General features: G+C 43.5%; 1 long non-coding RNA gene across 2 annotated transcripts in view; it reads left to right on the top strand.

Moving 5' to 3' along the window:
• LOC106004794 overlaps positions 1 to 20,400 on the top strand; it is a 96,746-nt gene that overhangs the window by 24,016 nt on the left and 52,330 nt on the right. For both annotated transcript variants that reach the window (XR_006606451.1, XR_001177843.2), the window contains exon 3: positions 11,090 to 11,318. This is a non-coding gene — a long non-coding RNA (uncharacterized LOC106004794). The remainder of the gene's footprint in view (positions 1 to 11,089; positions 11,319 to 20,400) is intronic.

Raw genomic sequence — 20,400 nt, 5'->3', positions numbered from 1 at the left:
GGTAAGAGAACACTGGGAGCTTCCCATCTTGCCCAGAGTTACCTGGCTAGTACATGGCAGCATGGAGCTTCAGACTGTGGCTGGCTGATTCCAGACAGAATAACGTGCCACAAACCCCGGTGGGGCTTATGATTAAACTTGAAATCCTCTTCTTTCTTCTGGGCATTTTCAAACCTCCCCTTTTGTGTCAAAAGCTCCAGCAGAGGATCGTTAGGTGACAGAATGAGCTGCAGCAAGGGGAAGCTGTAAGAATCATTCTAGGTAGATTGTTCTCCAAAATTAACGTGTTTTTGCCTCCAAAACAAAATGCGGGAGTTTCAGCCTTTGGGTGGTATTCCCAGGTTCATGCTCTTACTTTAACTTTTTTTTTTTTTTCTGATGTTTTTAATTAAGACCAGAACCCTCACCTGTTTGCCCAATAACTCAGTAAGCTATGTTAGCCAGATGGTAGGCCAATATCCTGTTTGGGACGGTGCGAGATGCTGGTTTAGAGAACTTTCTGCCCCATGCCCCAACAACAATACCTTTCTTCAAGCAATATCTCATATGGTACCCCACTAGACAAAAGGCATAATAGTGATACTACTGAAGGCCCCCTCCTTTGCTGACCTTCCCTCCACTCAGTGGCTCTAAGGACATGGGGGATCTCCTCTTCCTGATGGCTGGCCTCTCCATCCCCCCCCTGATGCCAGGGCCACTAACTAAACATTGACTGGACATTCAGCCTGGCTTCCACCCTTCAGCCCCACTGTGAAGTCCTCTCTCAGGTCCCCCTGGCGCTCCCAGGTCCTGAGAATTTTGGAGCCCCTATATGAATGAGTTTTCCTTTTACTTTCCCTTGGTTTTGGCATTTGGGGTCAGCTGAGTTGGTTTCCCCATGCCTATCTGCTTCTCAGCTTTTATGTGTATGAATATACATATGCATGTATTATATCTGTAGAGTTGCTGTTCTCTTTATTTTGGGGGGTTATGCCTTTAAAAACTCATGCTGGTCTTTTCCACGGAGATTATTTTGCTTTTGTGATTACAGTTGAATTTTCAGTATTTTGAATCCCATTCTTAAAAAAATATCTTTATCTGTTCTTGATTCATAATTGCCTGTTTGTGTTGCATCATTTTTGGGGGGGTGTTTGTGTGATATTAGCCATTACTTTGTCTCATTGAGGATTTTTGCCATACTATTTTTTTTTATTATCTTTTAAAAGAATTTAATTCCAGTATAAGTAACATACAGTGTTATGTTAGTGTCAGGTGTGCAGTGTAGTGATTCAGCCATTCTATACATTACTCGGTGCTCGGCACCATAAGTGTGCTCTTTATCCCTTTATCTGTTTCACCCATTCCCCTGCCCACCTTCCCCCCATAACCATGTTTTTGGTTTGTCTCTCTTTTTTCTTTGTTCATCTGTTTTGTTTCTTAAATTCCACACGAGAGTGAAATCATACGGTGTTTGTCCTTCTCTGACTTATTTTACTTAGCATTATACTCTCTAGCTCCTTCCATGTTCTTATAAATGGCAAGATTTCATTCTTTTTTATGGCTGAGGAATATTCCATTCTATATATATATAAACCTCATCTTTTTTATCCACTCGTTGGTGGATGGACAGTCAGCCTACTTTCATAATTTGACTCTTACAAATACTACTGCAATAAGCATAAGGTGCATGTATCTTTTTGAATTAGTGTTTTCATATTCTTTAGGCAAATACCCAGTAGTGGAATTACTGGATCATATGGTAATCCTACTTTTAATTATTGAGGAACCTCCATACTGTCTTCTACAGGGGCTCCACCCATTTGCATTCCCACCAACAGTGAACAAAGCTTCCTTTTTTTCCACATCCCCACCAACACTGATTGTTCCTTGTGTTTTTTATTTTAGCCTTCCTGACAGGTGTGAGGTGATACCTTGTTGTGATTTTGATTTGCATTTCCCTGGTGATGAATGATGTTGAGCATCTTTTCATGTGTCTGTTGGCCATCTACATGTCTTCTTTGGAGAACTGTCTGTTCATGCCTTCTGCCCATTTTTAATTGAATTGTTTGTATTTTGGTGTTGAGTTTTATAATTTATTTATATACATTTTGGAGACTAACCCCTTTATTACATGTCATTTGCAACTATCTTCTCCCATTCAGTAGGCTGTCTTTTAGTTTTGTTGATTATTTCCTTTGCTGTGAAGTAACTTTATTTTGATGTAGTCCTAATATTTTATTTTTGCTTCTGTTTCCCTTGCCTCAGGAGACATAGCTAGAAAAATGTTGCTATGGCCAATGTAATGTCAGAGACATTACTGCCTGTGTTCTTTCCTAGGATTTGTATGGTTTCAGGTCTCACATGTAGGTCCTTAATCCATTTTGACTTTATTTTTGTGTATGGTATAAAAAAGTGGCCCAGTTTCCTTCTTTTATGTGTTTCTGTCCAGTTCTCCCAGCACCTTTTGTTGAAGAGATTATTTTTTCCTATTACATATTCTTGCCTCTTTTGTCAAAGATTAATTGATCATATCATCATGGGTTTGTTTCTGGGCTCTCTATTCTGTTCTTTTGATCTGTATATCTATTTTTGTGCCAGTACCACAGTGTTTTGATTACTACAGTTTTGTAGTATACCTTGAAATATGGGATTGTGATACCTCCAGTTTTGTTCTTTTTAAATAATTCTTTGGCTATTCAGGGTCTTTTGTTGTTCCATACAAATTCTAGTATTTTTTGTTCTACTTCTTTGAAAAATACTATCTGCATTTTTGATAGGATTGCATTCAATCTATAGATTGCTTTGGGTAATGTGGACATTAAAACAATATTTGTTCTTCCGATCCATGAGCATAGATCATACTATTTTAAAGTAAATTTTTACAAAAGATTGAATTATTATTTAGAATCCTGTAAAGGGAAATCTTTCATTTGTTCAATTTCTTGGCTTTTTTTTTCCATCTTTATAAAGATATACTTGACATACAACATTTTATAAGTTTATAGTGTAAAACATGTTGATTTGATACACTTACATACTGCAAAATGTTTACAAATCTGGCATTAGTTAATGCCTCCGTCACATCACAAAATTACCATCCTTTTGTGGTGAGAACATTTAAGGTCTACTTTCATAGCAACTTTCAAGTATATAATACAGTATTATTAGCTGTGATCACCATGGTGTACATTAAATCCTTAGAACTTATTCATCTTACAACTGGAAATTTGTCCCCTTTGACCTACATTTTCCCCTTTTCTCCCAGGCCCTAGCCCCTGGGAATCACTATTCTACTCGGCCTTTTTTTTAGATTCCACATATAAGTGAATATAGTATTTCTTTCTTTGCTTGATTTATTTCACTTACCATGATTCCCTCAAGGTCCATCCATGTGTCTCAAGTGCAGGATTTCATTCTTTCTCATGGATGAATAATATTTCATTACCTTATATTTATATTTTTATTTATGTTTATGTTTATTTATCCGATCTTGGCTTTTGTGAATAATGCTGCAAGGAGTGAGATATCTTCCAGTAGATGCCCAGAAGTGGAATGGCTGGAGCATGTGGCAGTTCTGTGTGCAATTTTTTGAGGACCCTCCATACTGTCTTCCCTAGCGGCTGCACCAGTTGGCATTCCCACAAGCAGTGCCCAGGTGTTCCCTTTACTCCACATCCTCGCCAACACTTGTTAGGTTATGTCCTGTCTTTTGGATGTGGCTATCTTTTCTGACATTAGTTGTACTCACTTGCTTTGGAATTTTAATATTTGGAAGCTGAGAGTGGAGAGCAGTGTTGGTGTGTCCTGTCTTATTCTCATTATACACCTCCATACAGTTTCCTCCGCTCCCCTCAAAGGACCCACGGCTCAGAACCAATGTTATACTGATGACTTAGAGCTCTGCTTCTCTAGAGATGTTGCAGATCAGATTCCTGAGATTATGGACAGCTGCCTCTGCTTCGTCTGGCCTTCCCTCTAGGTGACAGGAGGGGATGCCAACTCTAGTGCCAGTTTTCCTGCAGGGGCTTGGCTTTGGTCTTCCAACATCCTCAGGGACCATTATGTCACCCAAGCCCAGTGGACCTAGAGCTGCTGCTCATTTTGTCTTGTGTTGTAATGTTTCCGAGTGTTTCAATCTCACCTCCTCAGTAGGGTAAGCCTTGTTCTATTTTTATTTTTTGAGTGAGGTCAAGACTTGAGTATTGTTTTGGGGGAGATGAAGGTTCTGTGTGGTTCAAATGCCATCCTGCCCACAAATAATGTCCTTTAGTTTCTATGGTATAAAAATGTGCGAGACACACCTTCCTGTTGCTAATATTTACATGTTTTATGACATTAACTTCCACAAATTATTGAATTACTAGGCTAACAGAGCTTAGGTCTCTTTACCATAGAGACCTCTGCTCAAACCTTTCTGCAATAGAGTTTAAAGTAAGTAAGGAGTTAAGGGCAAAAAGAAATTCTCTTCTGCCACAAAATAAGTGTTTTTTTGAGTCGGCACAATGAGTTAACATTGATCTTATTTCTGAACTTCTGTAGCTTGAAACCTTGAAAGGTATTTTAGTGTTTAGTTCTTGGACTTTAGTTGCTGTCTTAAGGGCTTAGCTTCAGACTATCCCCTCCTGCATGGGGCCTTTTCTGACTGTTTGAACGTGTCTCTTCCCATGCTTTCTTCTACTGCTGCACGCAGACACAATCAGAGTTTGCACCTTATAGAGTCTCACGTAATTATGCACTTTTTTGGGGGGGGTGGCGGGGGAGTGGTTGAGCTGTAATTATTCTGTATGTGTTCCAGTCTTACCTCCTCAATGGTGTTGTCTTACAAGGGCAGACTGTGTTTTGTTACTTTTGTGAGCACGCTCTGATGGCTTATGTAACAAAGAGATGGGTGCTGAGCAAGGTCTTACGTTCTCGGAGATGAGTGGGACTTCTCCAGCCAGCGGTGCTTCCTTAGCTGGGTGTGCTGATCTGGATACGTCCCTCAAGAATGTACCTCCCCGACCAGAAGGCGTTGTATAGTGTGATTTATATTTTATGTATCCAGTGTGATAGGGTGTCAATTTATCAGCTAATCATAGAATTGGAAGGAAACATTGGGGACATACAATCCAGTGGTTCTCAAATGTGTTTTTAGTCAGGGAGCACTGCCTTTAAAAACCCCAATATAAAATGGATGAAAGAGGTGGTGGTAAATCTCTTCTTTCTCCATGCAATCCAAGAGAGAAATAGAGACACACTTTGCCTTCACTCTCTTACCACTCTTTCCTCCATCTCTTGGGATGTGACCCAATGTGTAAACGGAGAACCCAGAGTCCACAGAACATATTTGAAAACTCTGATCTACTTCATACCCCTTATTTGTACAAAATGAGACCATCCCCCTGCCCACCTTGGAGGGGGAAGGTGTCTTGTTTAGTCTCACAGCAGGTTGGATTTAGGGCTGGCTCTTTATCCAGTTCCCTATTCTTACTGCCTTTTCTACGTGATAGGGTCTCCTAACAGAGGTAGAAAAAAATCCGAAAATTTAAATTGAACTGTTCATAGAAATGTTATGGGGTGCTCCCTTTTTATGCTGTGCCTCCAGATACCTCCTCTTGGGGTGAACCCTACATAATGGAGCCTGTGCAGCCCACCCTCAACCCACTAGCTCAGACCTTGGGGACAGGCAGCTTCCTGAAACATGTGAGAAAGCTTCAGCTTCATTCAGTCTTCCAGAAAGTGTTTCACCCAAGCCTAACTATTTAACTTAGCTCAGTTCTTCCTTCTAGCCCCCACTAAGTTTCTGACTCACCCACAACACGCCTGTCCAGGAAATCTTCACTACGAGTACAGCTGAGCAGAGGGGTGGGTCTGGAGGGGCTCCAGTGCTAGGTGAGAAGGTTTAGGAACATGCTAGTTTATATGGTTTTCTAGGTTAAAAAAAAAAAAAAAGGATTCAGTGAGACTTCCTACCAAATTTTTGAATTTAATGTTTGAATAGTTCACCAAAAATCCAGAAACCAAGGGGTGCCTGGTGGTACAGTTTGTTAAGTCTCTGACTCTTGATTTTGGCTCAAGGTGGAGCCCCTTTTCTGGCTCTGTGCTCAGTGGGGATTCTGCTTGTCCCTCCCCTCTGCTCCTCTTCCTCTCTCTCTCAAATAAAGAAGTTAATAAAATCTTAAAAAAAAGAGAGACCAAGATTCTAGACAGATTCAGGGTTTAAAAAAATATGTTCATAGAAAAGTCAATAATTAGATTTCTTAAAAGAAGTTAATAATCTTCAGGGTATGGAAGAAAACTGTGATAGACAACAGCTATGAAGCTTTCATTATATCCTTCAGCTAAATTAATGAACATATTTAGAGAGGATTATAGTCCAAAAGGTACTTTTAAGGATATCATCTCATTGAATTTTTACACCACCACTGAGAGGAAGGTCTTCATAGAACTATTTTACAGATGAGTAAATTGAGGCTGGGAGCAGATAAATAACCGCTTGCCCAAAGTCCCACAGGCCAAAGCAGTGAAGATAGGCCCCTAGTCCAGATGCTTCTGTTTCTGGATTTCATATTCTTTTGTGCCCTTTAAAAGGCAGACTGCTGGACAGGACAGACGATTGATCTGAGCCAGTTCGGTAGTTTTTATGTACAGTGATGCCTCATTAATCTCATATTACTGGGGAATGAGCTGTTCTACATAAGTGAATATTTCATGTAATGGAAGCATTAAGCACTAAAGCTTAACATAAAACTTAACCATTTTGAAGGGAATCTTTCTAGCTTGCATTAGACATTCTTGTTCTGTAGGTCACTTCCTGCGCCAGCCCCATTTTCTCTGTCCCCAGTCCTTGTTGTCTGGCTTCTGCGGAGCCAACCCTGTCCAGGCTTGGGGCCAATGAAGCCACGGGCCTGGGTGTGCGTGGATAGTCCCTACCTCAGTGGAAACTGGAACCTGAGTTTGGGGCTCCAGTCGCTTATGGAAATGTGGATGGATTTAAGCCTGAGGACCTTCCTGATCACTGAGCTATCACTACCCAGTCTCCCACCATCATGGCCTGGACAGCAGATGCTGTGGAGCCGTTCTGTAAGCACCTGCTGCTCAGTTTTCCATAAGAGACTATAGATTCTGAAGGGCAGGCTGGTTATTGTCTAGCAGATCTGGCGGCCTAACCCATACTCTCCATGGCCATTTGACCCAAGACAGAGCCCTGCTTCAATATTGATATTCTTATTTAAAGACTTGTGCCTTCACCTGATGTTAAGATGCCCATAAACCAGAGTATCTTTGTTGTGTCTCACCCACCTCTTTGGACATGACCCTTGGACTTCGGTGATGGCTCAGGGCATCCTGGGTGGGCAGATCTGGCTAGTTTTCCTTAGTTCTCATACTTGATTGTGGCATGCTCTACTCTTTAGGTGAAAACTTCCAAGCATAACCATGGGCTTGGGTCAGGCCATTTATGATAATCTGATTTCGTTTTTAAAGTCACTTAAAACTTTTATCCACATTGGAAGGCTGCTAAAGGAAACAAACAAATCAGGGTGCCTGGGTGGCTCAGTGGGTTAAAGCCTTTGCCTTCGGCCCAGGTCCTGATCCCAGGGTCCTGGGATCAAGCTCCACATCGGGCTCTCTGTTCAGCGGGGAGCCTGCTTCCCGGTCCCCCACTCCCCACCCTCTCTGCCTGCTTCTCTGCCTACTTGTGATCTCTGTCTGTCAAATAAATAAATAAAAAAATTTTTTTTAAAAAAGGAAACAAATAAACAAACAAGCAACCAAACCCAAAGTCCCCTGCTCTATTCTTCTGTAAGCTTTTGAGTGTTGTGTTAGTGCTTGACTTACCAAATTTTATCATTTTCCACTTTTTATTGGCTTTTTATTATGAAGGTGAGGACTTCACATCCTTATATGATCCAACATCATTGCTTTCCCTCCTGTTTTCAAAAGAATTTGATAATTACCTCAAAATGTTTAATTAAAGCCGTATAAAATGTTTGCCTGATTCTCTGGTATTTTATGATTATACTTCCTTTCTTATTCAAAATATTTGGCTTCCTGGAGTTAATAGTCAACTTTATTTCCCCCAACCTACTTCTTTGTCTATGCTCTTAACACTGATTGTTTCCCAAGTTTCCAACTCCAGTGACTAGCCAGCCCAAAGCATCAGCTTTCCTTTGTTCTTGGGAGATGTTCTTCTGGGAGTCCTCAGTCCTCCTGCTCCTCTCTGACCTTGTTGTGACCTAGACCTGCTCTACAGATGTGCTCTTGGCTCTTCTTTTTGCTTCTCTCCTGAGATGTGTTTCTTATTTATTAAATCCCACCTCTTTCCCACCCTTGGTATATGCCCCAATTTCAGTAGAGCATATCCTTCAGTAGTTTCTTGAGAAAGCATTCATGAGAAATATTTCTTGAGACCCTGAGAGTGTTGATACGTATTATTACCTCTTCGCACATAACTCATGATTTGACTGAATGTAGCATTCTGAGATGCAGATATTTATTCAAAATTTGAAGCTGTTGCTCCATTGACTTCTAGCTTTGACTCTGTTGTTGAGAATCAGATGACATTCATATTCGCAGTCGTTTGATGTGAGCTAGTTATTTATAACTTGAGGATTTTAGTATCTTCTCTTTATCCCCAGCGCTCTGAAATTTCACATCAGTGTAACTTGACGTGGGGGTTTCTTTATTTATTGTGCTATACATTCAATAGACTTTTATAACATGAATATTTATGTCTCCCACTTATGAGAATATTTCATGCACCAATATTTTGATAACTTCCCTTTATTTTACCCTGTTTTCTTTTTCTGGAACTCTATTACACAGTGCTTAGACTTCCTGAGCTGACTAATACTCCAGTTTCCTCATATCTCCTACTGTCTGACTGTCTTTTTGTTCAGCTTTCTGAGTAAGTCTTTTTACTCTCCATTCCAAAATTTTGATTGAATTTTTTTCTGGGGACTCTCTTATCCAGCTATCACATTGTCAAACTGTAATTGTTCTGATTTGTCTTCTGTTCCTTAAAAAATGCAGCTTTCTGTTCTTTTGCTATGAAGGGTATTTTCCCCATCTCTTTAGGGCTATCAGTTACATACGTTTAAAGTTTTCTTCCTCCTTCACTGTCTTGATTTCCTCTGGGTTCTTTTTCTGTTTGTTTTGGTCTTGATTTTCCTTATTGGAGGCTTACTTCTGGTGCTTTGGGTTTGATTATATTGGAGCAGACTGGTCACTTTTTGGGAGGGGAGGAGCAGGGCTTGTCAACTATATGATGTGGCTGGCTGGGGATCCAAGTGCTCAGGGGAAAACCCTACATTGAGAGTGTAGTATGTGTAAATACTGAGCGTCAGGGTTTAGAGATCTTTTCTCTGGGTGTAGTCTGTTTCCCCCAGTAAGAGTCCTCCAGTTTCCTGCCTTGTCCTAGTTCCTCTCATTTGAGTCTTTCCAGGGATCGGGAGGCCTGACCTAGCTGGCTTCTCACTGGCTTCCTTCTGGAGACCCTTGCTGTTTTGCTGTATCAGCTCTAATCATTTCATTTGATCCTTTCTAGCTTAGAAATATTGGGTGACATCTCTTGTCCATGTGGATATTTTTCTCTCTCCTTTTCCTTGTGGAAATCATATACACACATTTCACACTCCTGTCCTTTTAAGTAGGGTATAGGAGGGAAGCAGAGATAAGCCCTGCATTCCCTCTCCCGTGTTTAACCAGATGTCATCATTTGCTATCTCAGTGAGAGCTTACCGAGTGTAGTTTAAATTTCCCCTGCTTTCTTGGACACCCATGTGGATATTAACTGCAGTGTGTGTAAGTCTTTGAGAGGTCCTTCAAGCGTGTATGGTCATGGGTACCTGTAGTATTTCCCTACCCACTGTGCTTAAAACAATCGTATCGGCTTTTTGTAGGTATTGCTTTCATTCATTCATTCTCCTTCCTCTGGTTCATTCATTTAGCATTTATTGTGCATATACTATGTACCCAGCCCTGGGTATACAGCAATGAACCAGATAAAATCCTGACTTCTTGAAGGTTTCTGTTTTCTCCCTTGGGCTTTCACTTCTTATCATTGTCAGTGGTCTTGCCTGTTTCAGCTAATTTTCCCCTCCTAATGTGGTGTGAGCCCAGCAAATAGAGCAATCAAGTTACTGGACCAGTGTAGCAAGGAAGAATAAATTGATGGTGAGTGAGCCTGTGTCTACCAGCTTCTGGGAGATATAAAATGTATGGACTTTGTAACATTGGCTGATGCTTTTCATGGGTTCTCTTTCTCTCTTTTTGCCCTCCTTTTGAGTCATGGTTATATTTTTGATAGTTAAAATAGTCAGAAGAGGGGCTTCTGAGTATAGCGCTTGTTTAGGATCAAGGAATTTTAGAGCTGGGGGATATCTTTGAGGGCACGCAATAAAATCTTTTTATTTTATAGTTGTGGTAGTTCATGCATGCCTAGAGAGGTAAAAGGAATTGCTCAAGGTCACCCGGTTAGTGATTGGCTGATCCAAGGCTGGAGCTGAGAGCCCTGGGGGCTTTGCATGAAGAAACGCTCAGATTTATAACCTTCAGAAGCTTGCATGGAAAATGAGCTGCCAGTTCAGCTAGTGGGAAATGGCAACAGTGATGAGGCTCACTCTTCAGAAGGAAGAAAGTGGATCTCATTAGCATACCGGGGCATCTTCGGCTAGAGCCAACCCGAGGCTGAGACAGAAAGAGCTTTAATGTCCGCACCCCTCTTCTGTGTAATGTAATTACATCTTCACTTCAGCTTAACTGGAAAAAGAGCTTGAATTTACACTGCACACGATTTTTACGTGATTTCTGCTGATCACTGTTTAACAAGGTATTCCACGGGAGAAGTTTGTTAGCTTTAATAGCCCTTAAATTACTTATGGCAATTACCTGCCTTACTTTCAACTCCATGGAGGTTATTAAAATGCTCTCATGGCAACTGTAAAGAAATATAAAAATGGGTAAAGATGAAATTATACCCTTTCCCTGAAGGCGTTTTCTTGGAATGTATTTGCATTGCTTTTATACAAGGGGAGGCATTTAGTTCAAGATAAATATCCTAACCACAGAGGCTTAATCAACCTAAAAGCAGACATATCTCATTAAAAATTTTTTTTTTCTCATCCCACAGGTTTATTCCAGTGCTGTCCTCGCAGAGGTAACTGGGAAGTATTTCAGCTGAGATTTAATAAGCGTTTGCTGAGCCTCTAGCGTATGTGAGCCGCTGTACCAGATAATGTCACATACACTATTCCATCCGAATTCAAAGAACCCCTGCGAGCGATGTGAAATTCTACCCATTTTACAGATCAAGAAACTGAGGCTCATAGAAGGGTGGAAAACACAAGATGACAGAAACAGTGAGTATAATAGATGGGATCCCAATTCAATCTCGATTCCAGCACAACTTACACGCTGTCACCACTACCCCTACTAATTGCGTGACCTTACCCGTGGTCAGAGGTCCTTCTGTGATATTGTTTGCAGGATTCCCAGGAGGTGTTTTTTTCTTCTAGCTGATCACTGAAATGCCATTGCTTCTTGTCCTTTGGGCTTACGTGCTTTCTTTTTGGGATTCTCTTGCAGAAACCAAAACCCAGATTTGAGGAAAGCTTTACGTGAGTCTCTAACCCCCGAATGCCTTGCTTACTCCCAGTGCAGTCTGTGGGCCACTAGCATTAGCATCGCTGGGAACAAGTTAGGAAAGTAGACATCACTGGGAACATGTTAGGAAAGTAGATTCTCAGGCCCTGCCTCAGACCTACTCAGTTGAAATCCACATGCCAACAAGATCGCAGGTGATGCACGTGCAGAGTCGAGTCTGGGAAGCACCGTTCAAGTCTGAGGGCGTCTGCCAGAGACTTCCATTTGAAGTTATTGATCACGGGGTGGCATATGGAGAGACGGAGAGAGGACTGGGCAGAGGGGAGGGTTCTGCTTCATGGGAGGACTTGCCATGTGGATCCCACCAACATCCTCATCAGGTCTGAGAATCGCTCTGAGTAACTAATACCAGAAGGAGGTAGTCCATGCACAGCCGTACCACAATCCCTTCCTTACGATGCCTGTTGTGATTATTTCCTTAAAAATAACCTGCAGCGTTTTCCTGTGAAATGGGCGGATGTGTCTCTGCCTCCTGTGGTCAGGACAACCTCTCCAAACCATGCCTCCCTAGTCTTTTCTTTTCATCCTGTCCTCTCCCCGGGGTTCCTATGTTTCTGTCTCTCTCTGACTTAGTTCTGAGCATCCTGATCCGAAAATCTCCTAGAAGCTTCTCACTGGACGTACCTAACTCCAAATGCATCGCCTGCCCTCTTCTCCGTCAACAGAGCTGTTTTCATCAGTGGTCAACGGTGACACTGATTTATTAATCCAGTCAGTCATTCTGCAAGGAGTTACTATACAGATGCTATGAGTTGGTCACTGTTAATGATCCTGTTTTTAAAGGCTGACACCCCAACAGAAAATGGAAACACACAAACCCAATTATACCGCAGTGTGCTAAGAGTGAGGTTAGTCTGCACTGTTCAGTTCAGCATCCATTACCCGCACATAGCCCCTGAGCCCTGGAAATGCAGCCATCGTGATTGAGACATGCCATAAGTGTACAGACACACCGTTCTGGAAACTTCGACTGAAAAAAAAGATAATGCAAAATACCTCAATATTTTATTTTCTTTCTTTCTTTCTTTTCTTTTTTTTTTTTATTAAGGATTGATTTACTTATTTGAGAGAAAGCTTGAGAGATCACAAGCAGGACAGGGAGAGAGAATCTCAAGAGGACTCTGCACTAAGCTCAGAGTCTGACTTGGGGCCTGGGCTCAGACCCTGAGATCATAACCTGAGCCAAAACCAAGAGTTGGTTGCTTAACCGACTGTGCCAACCAGGTGCCATCTCAATATTTTAAAAGTATTTTTTTAAAGATTTATTTTAGAGAGAGAGAGAGAGAGAGAGAGCATGCAAGAAGGAGGAGGGGCAGAAGGAGCAAATCCTCAAGCAGTCTCCCAGCTGAGCGAGGAGCCAGACGTGGGGCTTGATCTCATGACCCTGAGCTCATGACCTGAGCAGAAACTGAGAGTCAGAGCCACCAGGGGTCCCTCAACTTATTTTTTAAAAAATACTGATTACATGTTGAATTGATCCTGTCTGGGATATATTAGGTTAAATAAAATGTATTTTTGAAATTAGGTTGACCTGACTCTTTTTAAAAATCCTGTATCTAGGCTATTTAAAATTATACATTGGCAGGCATTGTATTTCTTCTTGTTGTTGTTTTTTTTTTTTAATTTTTTAAATTTTTAAAATTTATTTTCAGCGTAACAGTATTCATTGTTTTTGCACCACACCCAGTGCTCCATGCAATCTGTGCCCTCTCCAATACCCACCACCTGGTTCCCCGAACCTCCCCCCCGCCCCCCCGCCCCTTCAAAACCCTCAGATTGTTTTTCAGAGTCCATAGTCTCTCATGGTTCACCTCCCCTTCCAATTTCCCTCAACTCCCTTCTCCTCTCCATCTCCCCTTGTCCTCCATGCGATTTGTTATGGCGTTGTATTTCTATTGGGTCATGCTCCTTATGGGTTCTGGAGTATAGTCGAACCACAGAGTCAGGGAAGGTTTTAAAAGGGGGAAGGGGCAATAGGAGTTCTCCAGGTGAAGGAGAGAGTTCACTGTGGCTTTGGTGACCAGGAAAGCCTGTGAGTTGCAGTGCAAGCAAATGAATGGAACGGTCGTTTTTCCATTCCCAGCAACTATGTGGCAATGGGGGAAGATGGGAAGCTTCAGGATGTGTCCAGCCAGAGAAGCAGAGTTCTCTCTTGCACAGTCACATTCTCGAACAGAGCCCTGCCCTCTGCCTTGTTGTCCCACTGCCTGGCTTTCTGAAGAAGCCCCCTCACTTCCCTGCACTCCCCTCCAAGTGAAGCCCTTGCTTCCAAGTGCAGACTGCAGTGTGAGAGAGTGAAATAAAATTCATTCCTGACTGCAGACGAAGGGCTAAGGATAGTTCAAGGTTTATGTGTGTTGTTCTGTTGTCTCTGCTAAGTGATGACTTAAAATCAATTATAATCAAATGGAAAGAGGCAGAAGTTGCTGATCCCTGAGACTTCGGGGCAGGACAGGGGAGGCCGGGATTTCTTTCTCTCATTTCTTTCTCCTTCCATAAAACTTGACACTTGAGATCCCAGGTTTACCCTGTGGTTGAGAGTTCTGAGGTGTGGCGTGTTTTTAGTAGATGGGAGACTTCTACCCCAAGTCTGTCAGAGTGAGAGCTGTGGGATCGCACAGGGGAGGGAGGGCCTGTCCCTCAGTAGAGCAGCAGCTGGGGGTCTCTTCATCTCCCTTCTGTTTTGGGCAAACGCAGGGCTCCTCTGGGAGGTCCCAGGACTACAAAAGACAGGTGCCAGCGACCTAGGTAACCTTGAGAGAAAGATCTCATAGGGGAGAGTAACCGGAGATTTTACCTGTAGACTGAGAGCTGGTTCTGGAGATAGTGTGCACTTTATTCAGTAAACATTTATTGGGTTATTTCTCTATTTCTCTGGGGGTGGAGGAAAAGGAAGGAAAACACTATAATCCTGTGAGATTAGGTATTTTTGTCCCTATCTGATGGATGAGAAAGCCGAGGTTACATTCTTTGCTCCAGATGGTCTTAAACTCCAGGTCACTGACCGCAGCTTTGTTTTCTTATCCTCTCCAAAGCCTCCCCCCAACACCCTTGGCTCAGTTCTGTCCATTTCTACTCTGTTGAGGCCCCCAGGTCCTGGTGATCCTGAAAGGGAGGGTTTGGGAGGGGCGTCTGAGGCGGGCTCTGAGCAGTATGTGTTGCAAAGGGTAAGCAGTGGGGGTCAGGTCTTGAGTAAGCAAGCTTAGCAAATCCTGCCCAATGCCCTCCTCCAGACAGCAACTTTTTGGGGGTGAAGGGAGGAAACACTGCTACAACATAGTTCTCTATATTTTTATTCTTTTTTCTTCTGTGACTTGGTGTCTCAGACTGACCACCAATACGTTTATGATATAAAGTAAAATTTCCTCTAGTTTATCGTATAATACGCCATAATCCCCATCCCCCAGGCCAGCCAAAGCACCTGGAGAGCACCCAGTTCTAAGCTCTGGTTGCCAGATGTCTGAATCCAACCCTGAAAAGTCAGTTTTGATTTTTCAGGATCCAAACTATGATAATATCAGACATATACGTAAAATAAGTTTATACCGTTTTGGCTGATAAATATTTATCAAGTATGTGAGGTGTTTTTGCTGAAACCATCTGGCAAGTCTGCCTCTTCGCTCTCCTCCTTCAGACATGCCTGAGTTTAATGTCTGGATCTTTATATCCACCCCACCCCGTTAAAATGGTGAAGAGTTAATCCCTAATGAGATGGTATTAGTAGGTAGGATTTGGGCGAGGTAATTAGGTTTAGATTAGGTCAGGAGAATGGAGCCCATGATGAGATTAGAGTCATCATAAGGAGAGGGAGACCCTGGCGCTCCTTTACCCTTCCTGTGGGGACACAACAGAAAAGCAGTCATCTGCCAGTCTTGCAAGAGCCTGACCAAGCTGACACCCTGATCTTGGACTTTCTAGTCTCCAGAACTGTGAGAAATAATTATCTGTTGTTTAAGCCGCCCGGTGTTGGTATTGTGTTGTGATCGTCTGAGCTGATCAAGACAAGACCTAAATACCACGTCAAGGTGAGCATGAAAGAAAGGAAGGATTTAACCATGCAAGAGAAAAGGCAGCTACGGAGGTCTGTAGAAGTCTCATTCTGCCCCTAGTTTGACAGATGTGGAGAGTGTGAGCCCAGAAGAGGGGACGTGGCTGAGTAAGGAAGACTGTAGTAGACACGGCCGGGCTGGGAGCAGGCTTCCTGAGGGAGGGTCCCACAGGGCTGCCTTTAGAGAGGCTGCTTCAGTTAGGAAGCAGAGAACAGGAAAATCCCATAGCCTCTTTCATCAAAGAGAACTCGGTCTTTGCTCTGAGCTAGGATGGCTGTGCTGTGTGGAGGAGCTCACGCGGGTCTGGGTAGGGATTTGGCATTCAGCTCCACACTCCACCATGGGAGAGGGTCTGTTGCCTCAGACAGAGGCTCTGAAATTTTCGGTACCTCCCTCTCGCTGTCGGTGGATGAGGGGCCTGTAGGACTTGCTGGATTAATCAGGTGAGGTGTGGAGAGATGTCAAGAGACTCTCTGGAGAATCAGATCAATACCACACATGAAAACAAAGCTGACTTTGAAGCCCCTGAGTTCACAAAGGAAAGTTTCTTTGCTGCTAAGACAAGTTAGAACAACACAAAAATGGTTAAAAATAGTTCAGGAATTTTCTTTTTTTCCCTTCAGCAAGCTTTGGCTTTGGGAAGGGATTTTTCCCGGAGTGTATCCGGGCATGTATGGATCAATAGGAGGCGGAGAGAACTGTGAAGGCAAATGAGTTTGCTTCTGTTGCTTGACTGCTAATCTGGAAAGCCGCCTCTCTCTGTCCCAGCACGGAAGACTTACGCTTCTGACTGCTGATGGCTACATAAGCCCTCTCTTCCCCGCCTGGGCTCTCGTTCTGGAGCTCTCCTCCTTCCCACCCCAATTTATAGGTGCCTAGTCTATCCACCCTCACCCCCATTCCTTCAAAGCCTTGGTCACAAGTGCTTGAAGCTCGTTAGGTAGCCAGATCCTGCTCAAGAAGGTTGTGTTGGCTATCAATGCTTTACTCACAAGAGAGGCTAATGCTCTGTGGTTTGATTCAAGTGATTTACGGCCTGGATGCCTCCATTTTCTTATCAATGAATAACTGAGTCGTGCTCTACCAACCTGAAGATGGTGGCAAGATTCAAAACCCTTGTGAATGAATGAATGAATGGATGGATGGAAGAATGAATGAATGAATGAATGAATGAAAAGGCCCTTGTCAAACTGTAGCATGCCTTATAAAATGTAAGATAACATTAGTAAATACTTAGTTTAAAGAAGTAATTATCTGAGTTCATGTCACGTTAAGGGGAAGATAATTATTGGTAGGTGCCTCCTCAAAGCACGTTCTGACTTGCCCATGTAGACCCATCATTTCTCCACCTGTGCCTCAGTTTTTCCCTACTCCTTTGTTTAATCCCTCTTCTTCTAGAGATAGGAGGGAGTGCCCAAGGTGACCTCTAACATAGAGATGGAACAATTAGCCAAGGCAAGCCTTACCCGAGCTGACCCAGAGTGGAACTGGGGGCAGCCATGGGAGAAGAATCCGAATACTTTGTCTTTTACTCCTTCCAGGGGCCCACCTGAGCCCTAGACTGGACTCTCTTGGGAGTAGATGTTGGGCAAGACTTTTCAATTGCCCAGAATTGGTAGGGGTCCAAAAATGAGGCTGAAGAGGTACCGCATGAGCCACATTCTAAAGAGAGAAGTTAAAAATGCATCCCTCTTCTGGCCCAGCCTTACTGAGAGGTGGCAGCTGTCTCGGGCAATGTTCCCCACTCATGGCTATGCAGGAGTTCAATGCTCTGAGAAGACATGCGGGATGGGAGAGAGTTATCAGGGTCCAGAGCCTCGGGGCCTCAGGACCCTGGGAAAGGAAGAGAGCCTTTTCCCAAGGCTGAAGGAGAGCAGGGGAGGGCTCCAAGAGTATCATGCATGAAGATTTCAGGTGCCTGTAAGAAGGGACAGATGATGTTTCATTTTCTAGAGGGATGTTCATTACTGATCTATTCTGGGCCATGTGTGCAAGGGACAAGAGTAGGTATCATAGAAACAGTCTGCATTTATGTTTGGTGGGCAAAGACGTGAGGATTTCTATGGGTCAAGGAAACTAGCAAATAGGACTCCAGAGGACCCTAGCAGAAGATACTATTGGGTCCACTCCCAGTGATGGTCTGCAGGGTATGGGCGGCAGGGAGCTGGAGCTCCCTCTCCCATAGGGAACTGTGCTCAGGAAGTCTTTACAAGAAGCCCCATGTGTGGGGTCCCTAAGGGAGAGCAAGCACTTGGTTTCCTGCCATGTGAAGGCCACTTTCTGTTTGCTAGGAATGCAGCTATACCCAGTAGCTGTGAATGGCGGTTGATTAGAGAGATGTATGACATCATTACCCTGAAGAATAGAGAGGAGGAGGCACCCTGAGCTAGACCAGGCCCTCCTCTCTCCTCCTTTGCTCCAAGAGCCAGGGTCCCTACTCATTCCTGTACTTCGCTGAAAGATGGAGTGTGAGAGAAGTTTAAAACTGGACTGAATAAGTTTTAATAACTGGAAGTAGCCCCCCAACTTACGAATTCTGTTCAGCTGTCATTAAGAAGTCTGCTTTCCAGTGGGCAGGGTAAAAATCATTAAAAAAAAAAAAAAAAAAAAGGTTTGTATTTGCACTTCCTGTTGAGCCGTGACACCTCAGTAAACTACCTGCATTGAGGAAAGGGGACAAAAAGGCAAGAACCTTGTAGGTATTCATTTCATTGCCCACATGCCTCTGTTTCCTGTTTTGTTTCCCTGCTAAAGCATTGAGTTTGTCCCAAGGACCTAGCATGATGGCTGGTCCATCAGACGTGGGTTCCAGCATGTGGGACGACCAGGGTCCCTTGCTCCTGATATGCCTTTGGCAGCAGCAGTAGGAGGAACCTGAAGGATTAAGTCCTGAAGCCCCAGAAGTCCTCAGAGATGTCTGCAGGCAGCTGTCCTGAGGTCCTGCTGGGAATCTCACCGGCCAGGCCGGCTGTGAGCTCAGCGGAAGTCTCTGGACTTCTGCTTAGGGATCTGTGGTCAGATAGCTCTCCTGGTCTCTTGGCCTTGATCCAGGCACCTGTGTCGTCTTGTAGCCCTCAGGAGTTGGATTGTCCTTTAGATGAATCTGGTCGGGAACCCTTCCCCATGGTCAAGTGGGCCACCTCTGTCTCCCTTGCTGATGCTTGGTTTTGGGGGTTGCTGCCCGAGGAGGGCCACCTTGACGGGTTATCTTGAAAGGTGTTAGGGGATTTTAGGCCACAAGGTGGCAGCAGAGGACTAGCCTGGTCAGAGGCTCCCCGCTGGTGGAGTTGGGAGACCCCCTGGGGGGTAGGGAGGTGGAAATTCCGTACCACCAGGGCAGGTTGGAAAGGAAAAGGAGTGAGCCAGGATTTAGGAGGGCCAAGGACACTCATTCTAGGGCGCAGAAAGATTCCAAAGCAGTCTTGAGATGAAACTTGAACAGAAAGACTATGATCAGGAATGTTTACGGTGACCTTGGCAATGTGCTTAACACCTACCATATGATATGTTTCTTAGAACATCCTTATAATTATCCCCACTCTACTTGTGGGAAAATAGAGGTTCAGATTAATTACTTGCCCAAGTTCACATCGCTCTTAGGAGCCAGGGATAAAATCAAATCTGTCTGATTTTAAAGCCTAAGCGCTAAACTGTGTTAAGCAGTTCAAGCGTCAGGATAGACCAGTAGTTCTCCAAGTGTGGTCCTGGGAACCCCAGTACTGGTATTACTCAGCGACTGGTTAGAAATGCCGACTCTCGGGCCCTACCCCAGGTCTGCTGAATTGGCAACTCTGAAATGGGGCTCAGCAACCCTATGGGGTTCTGATGCCAGTTCCAGGTTGGGAACCACTAGTGTAGACAGTAGTCCAACCTGCTTAAATGCTGGGCTGTGGCTTTGCTTCTGGGAGTCCCCTCTCACTGTGTAGTCGCTGCTTTGCCCTGAGCTGGAATAACCTTGCTGCTGACTTGAGGCCAGCTGGCCCCAAAGATAAAGTAGTTATTTTAGGGTTGCCCCAATTCTGCCCCTGAGTTGCCAACATCTCTTTCTCTCCTTCAGCTGTGGGGGAAAAAAGGTCTTTGTGGAACTTGGAACTTTTCTCTTCATTAACATGACAAACAGGCTCCCTAGATCAAGGGCAGCCGGGTGAGACCAGCCTGGAATTTAGAATCTCCTTATAAATAAAGTCTCCGCTTTAAGCATTAATGAAAGACATGGGATCTTTATGGCGCCATTCATTTCTGATCTTGCCAATTCAGTAGCTGGAGAGTGTCTTCTGTCTTCGCCCCTGCCACTAATTATGGAACTCTGCCCTAATGTGCGGTACAGGTTTTTGCAAAATCGTTATTCATCTAAAAATATTATGTAATAGGTAAGACTGGAGGAAAAGACTCCACATTGTTAATATTTGTATGTCTAGCTAGGAATTTCTGGGTGATTTTTCACTTGTTTCTTTGTGCCTTTATTTATTTAACTTTGAAGTGTGTGTAACTTTTTCAGGAAGAGAGGAAAATAATAAATAAACCTTTTAATCTGGAAGATGAACCCAGCGGAATGTAAGTTCAAAGCCTGAAATTCCTGTTGGGGGTGATTTGACTAGGGAAGAGCTGTGTGAAGTTTTCATATAACCATTTAAAGGGGGAAAAATCTCATTAATTATCACTTTCTTCATTTGAAATTTATGATCACATCCGTAGGAGGCAGGAGCACTTTCTGCTGAGGCTACGGAGG

This window comes from Mustela putorius, unplaced genomic scaffold (genome assembly GCF_011764305.1).
Source record: "Mustela putorius furo isolate JIRA1106 unplaced genomic scaffold, ASM1176430v1.1 tig00000281_pilon_pilon_pilon, whole genome shotgun sequence".
Taxonomy (NCBI): domain Eukaryota; kingdom Metazoa; phylum Chordata; class Mammalia; order Carnivora; family Mustelidae; genus Mustela; species Mustela putorius.
Note: the sequence above shows the minus strand (reverse complement) of the source record. Positions and strands in the feature narration are given on the sequence as shown.